Below are 4,980 nucleotides of genomic sequence, written 5' to 3'. Positions count from 1 at the left end.
AAGCCTCATGCAGCATTATATTTTGTTTTTTCTTTACCCCCCTTGCAGTCTCCTCTGGCTAAAGTCAAAGAAATGCTGAAGCATCCAAGTAAATCAGCCTATTGGATTCTCATCAGCTTTAAAATGCTGTCCTCTGTGCCAAAGACAACTCTGCAGAACCAGGCTCACAGAATAGTTGTACTGAAGCCTCTTCTTCTTTGCCTTGTCTTCTTGAAAGGCATGTTGGCAAGGGGACATGTGCCTCTAGACTCAAGTCCAGCACCCCACTCTGAGCACACAAAATATGCATGTAGCTGAGTCCAGAGGGTGTTCCAGCATCTACCCACTCCAAAAACACTTGTGCTGGCCTCCCACCACAGTCATCCAAAGATGCTGCATTAATTGTGCCATAACTGATAGCCACTACATAACCTGTCAGTAGATGAGTCCAAACATGTTTGTGTTAGGCCTCCTGAGCATCCTTAGGAGTGAACATGTAAGTCACAGCAATCAGAGCCCCAGGCTGACAGGTCTGAACCCTCCTCCATGGTTTGAGGGGAGAGGTGCACAACAAGGCTGGGTTTGGTCATAGTGCAAGTGGGAGTTCCTGAGGTGGCTCACCTCTTCCTTGACACATATTGCAGGTAAAGAAGCAAGCCCACCACTCCCAGTAGACGTGGTCTACAACACTGCATAGCCCTGTGCCCTGCATCTGAGCAGTTAAAAACATTATAACTACTTCTGTCACTAGACAAGCTCAGACTACCTGTACCTCTAACTGTGACATATCATCCTGTCCTCCTATTCCATAGGAACAGCCATGCACACAGAGCAACAAGGAGATACATTGAACCCAAGAGAAAAAGGAGGGGGAGAAAAAGCGAATTATACAGTGACGGAGATGAACATTTACCTTGGATGCTACTTGCAATAAATGATTTGACCAGGTCAAACACTGCTATTGAAGGCAAAAAAGCAGGAGATGAACATCAGCTCAGACAAAGGAATTGGTACTTTTGCTTGGGACCAGCTCAGATACATTATTTTACAGTAGCCTGGGGAAAATTTTCAAAGTATAGAAAGGAAATCAAAAAATAACCTTGTTTGGGCTGTTGTCTGTGTACAATTCAGAAGATAGATATGTGAAAAGCAGCTGTAGAAGCCACAGGAAAGAAAAGCAATATTTTTGTGCATTCATTTCTTATTGATTAAATTTTTCAACCCGCTTTGGAATTGGCTGTTCATTTCAGCATGGATGCACTCCACAGTTTGTGGCACACTGAGCTGTTTTACTGTGCCAACTGTGTTGTGCTGCCAACATTTGTCAAGAAATAACAGAGGTCACACATGGTGTCAAAAAAAAAAAGAAAAAAAAAAGAAAATAAAAAGGTCCCTGGCACAGTACATAGAACAAAGCATTGTATTAGTAGCAATGAATTCAGACCAACTGATGGTGGAATTAATGAAATCCATGGCTGGCACTCTTTGCATCCCGATGGAGGCTACAATGGACAAAGCAAATGTATTGGCCACTAGCCCATAAGATCGGCAAATCTTGCTTGCCCAAGGCAGTTGGAAGCCCACTGCCTTCCCTGACAGGCCCTGAAGGATTACAGTGCTTACCTAAGATCACTTCTCTCTGATTCTAAGGCAACAGGAAGCCAAAAGACAGAGAAGCAAACAGTAACATATCTTTTTGTTAGCTTAATTTCTTATTTGCCCTGAAGATAAGTCTTACCATGTGAGCAACAGCATCTGCTCAGTTTTCTCCTTGACAACTTCCAGTCCTTTTTGTTTTGCCCCAAGAGGCTTTTCTCTATTTGCCTATATTTGAAAATGTATTTGTTTCTAGATACAAGCAAAATATTCCTCACAAAGGAGATCAAATACTGCAGTAACTGCCTGGATATGTAGGGCATCTCCATCCCTGAGGATATTAAAAACTTGACCAGACAAGACTCTGAGGAAAGGTCCCTTCCTACCTCAGATTTTCAATATTTCACCAGTTCGTTCAGTCATCTCTTCAATAACACCTACACACAATCATTCAGCATTCATCTGCTTTGGACTTCTGACTATCCATCAGAACCTAGAGTGTAATCATCCACCTATAGTTACATGTAGCCCCATATAGTCTCCCAAGCACATCTGAAAACAGAACCCTGAAATCTCAGCTGTTGGCCTCTAAGCACTCCCCTAGACATTTTAAAAGACAGTCACTTTTGCAGTTTCACTATTAACCCTGAATATGTGTTTGTTCCCTTTCAAAAGGATAATTTGGGCTCAGCTGTTTAAAATATAACCAAGCACACCAAGCCAGGCACAAGCCAGTGACAAATCTTCTAAAAGCAGCATCTACAGATCAAAAAGGCTATGTTAATTCCTTTCTTCTAGAGCATTTTAATGGGATTCTTTCCTGTCTAATGTTTAATATGAGTGGAATAACTGCTTATCTCTTGTTATTCTAGATTAGCATAGAAAATAACTGTTTAAATTCCTCTTAATACTTTCCAATTAGCTGCCCGACCAATAGCCCAGTACCAGAAAGTTTATGCAAATGAAAGCCTCTCTTCTTGCAGCATTTCAAACAGGTCACTGGCTAAGCATGGACACAAACCTTTCCCAAAGTTACATCCTCTTGGTTCATCAGAGCCCCAGGGCAGGGACTTGAATACCAGTCTGTACAGGAGGATGCACACATGGCAACAGAAATTGAAAATTTCAAAATCAATATCTCTTGAAGTAGTTTCATTTTGATATAACTGTATTTTCTGATAGAAAAACGCTGTTGACTTTTTTTTTTTTTTAAGAAAGCTTTTCTCAGCTTGAAAGGAAAATATAAGGATAGCAGAAACAGAACTTTCAGTTGCAGCTTCTACTGAGGCCTTGGTGGTATCAGTTTTGAACTAAAATGGCACTTAACCTGATCAAGGAGTAGATAGCATGACAGTGGTTACCAATGTACTTTTGCTTGGCTCTCTACAGTCATAACCTGCAAGGGAGAAGCATAGCTCATCAATTCCAAGTGATCCAGTTATCTTATGTTAGTAAATGAAGAGGGATATATCAGATAGCGCAAGGGATCTGTTTGCAATAGCCTTTTAAAGCTGGAAAAGGAGGCCATAATGTGTGCAGACGAGGCCAAACTTGCGACCAAAGTCTTTTGTTTTCTTTCCTCTGATGCTGAGGAGAGGAGTGTGTCTGGGTCTGCACGGTGCGTTCCCACTGAACAATGTCAGACACACGCCAAACTGGAGGGGTGCCAACCCACGGCCACCTCGGTGAACCCTAACTGCAAGGCAGGAGGAGCACACAAAGACCAGACCCAGGTTATCACAGGCCTTCCAGAGAAGGCCAAAGCAGCCATTTGTCATCATTACATTAATTCTCTATTCTTCTAATTTCTGTGCTCCCTAGAAAATAAAGTAATGCTTAGTGGGAAATAAAATGAGGGAAAGAACAACTTGAATACACAAGACTGACTAAGCTGATGAAGAAAATGATGAATAACCAGGATGGCTGGCATAACTCCTATTTTTCCTTCATGAATATGCCACAATCTACTGCCCAAAATACATCAGAGTCTTGACTTATTACTTGGCATGGTATAAAGAGGTTTTGATTGCTTGGTACCTCCCTTTTGCCAACTTAACTGTCATGCTTCTCTATACATGTCTTAGCACACCTGAATTTGCACCCAGACACTCACTTTTCAGACTCGTAACTTTAAGAAGCCCACCAGTTCCAGGGAATGCCTCACTAGATTGAGACTAATGTCAGAATGGGGTACCTATTCCTGTTGCCAAAAGACATTTTACATGTGAAAGGCAGAAATGTAGAATATAAGGAAAAAGAAGCAGAGACTAGAAAAGTATCAAAAAAGGGGAAAAAATGAGAAGACAAATGCAGAACTAATAATTTTTTTTTTAAACTTCTTAATAGTATTTCCCTGTCAAAGGATCTCTGGGTTCTGCCTGTTGCACTGCTGACTCTGGCTTTGTTCTCTTTCTTTAGCAGAAGAATTCTCTGTCAGATTTGTCTCCTCATTGTAGCTTGAAATAATCTAGGAAAGCTGCAGCCCATTGGCATACAGCCTGGAGATAAAATGTGCCAACAGGGTGAAAGATCAGGGACAATCCTTGTCCATACAAAGGGATGCAGGATCTTGAATGTACTCAGATAAGTCTCCGAATCTGGATTCCTGTTCAGAAGTTACTCCCGCTCCACTACCATCACAAAACCTGTGGGATCTCTGGACAAGCAGGGGCAACAGTCTCCCGTGCGTCTGACGTGGAAGGTCCAGATATTTCAAATCTGAGGCCAGTGCTAACTCTAAGCTTCTGTCTCATGTCTATTACCCTGCTCGGTACTGACTACAACCCAAATAATCATAATCTTTCTGAGTATGTTGGCTCCCATGGTCACAGTCCTATATTCCTAACACTGAACTGCTACTGAGTGACAACGTCCAAAAACCTCAAGATTTAACCTAGAGTAATGTAGGAGGAAGAACCTGTTCATGATGCATCCTGTCATATTCCACTGAAGTCAAACCCACCTGAGTGGAAACCAGGGTATCAGAATATGGCCCATAAAAGACATAAACCAAGATGGTTGGGCTCTCTAATCCAAGTTTTCATAGTGAAGACAACCTTTGCCTACTGTCCCTAAGGAAAGCTGCCTCGCAGTTCCAACACATGACAAGATGCACCTTGATACTGTCATTTTATCAGGTTGGGACCATCAGTCCATTATGGCCAAAGTGAAGGGTGAATGACAATGCCAAGCTAAACTGAAACCAAGGAAGGACAGAGTGGGTGAGGAGCACCTGTGGTGGCATGTGCTTTGCTTGTGTTATCTTTAATCTGGTCATTTACACTAACAGGTTTTGATTAGCTGCTTCCTTGCTGGCATTAGGTCTGATTGAATTGTTAAACAGCAGAGGACACTGGAGTTTCCTTATAAAAAGAGTTGAGCTATATATGAACAAGGAAGCAATGG

The sequence above is a fragment of the Tinamus guttatus genome, unplaced genomic scaffold, assembly GCF_059628265.1.
Source record: "Tinamus guttatus ecotype Peru unplaced genomic scaffold, ASM5962826v1 Tinamus_guttatus_pri_ptg000227l, whole genome shotgun sequence".
Taxonomy (NCBI): Eukaryota; Metazoa; Chordata; class Aves; order Tinamiformes; family Tinamidae; genus Tinamus; species Tinamus guttatus.
This window is presented reverse-complemented; position numbering follows the sequence as displayed.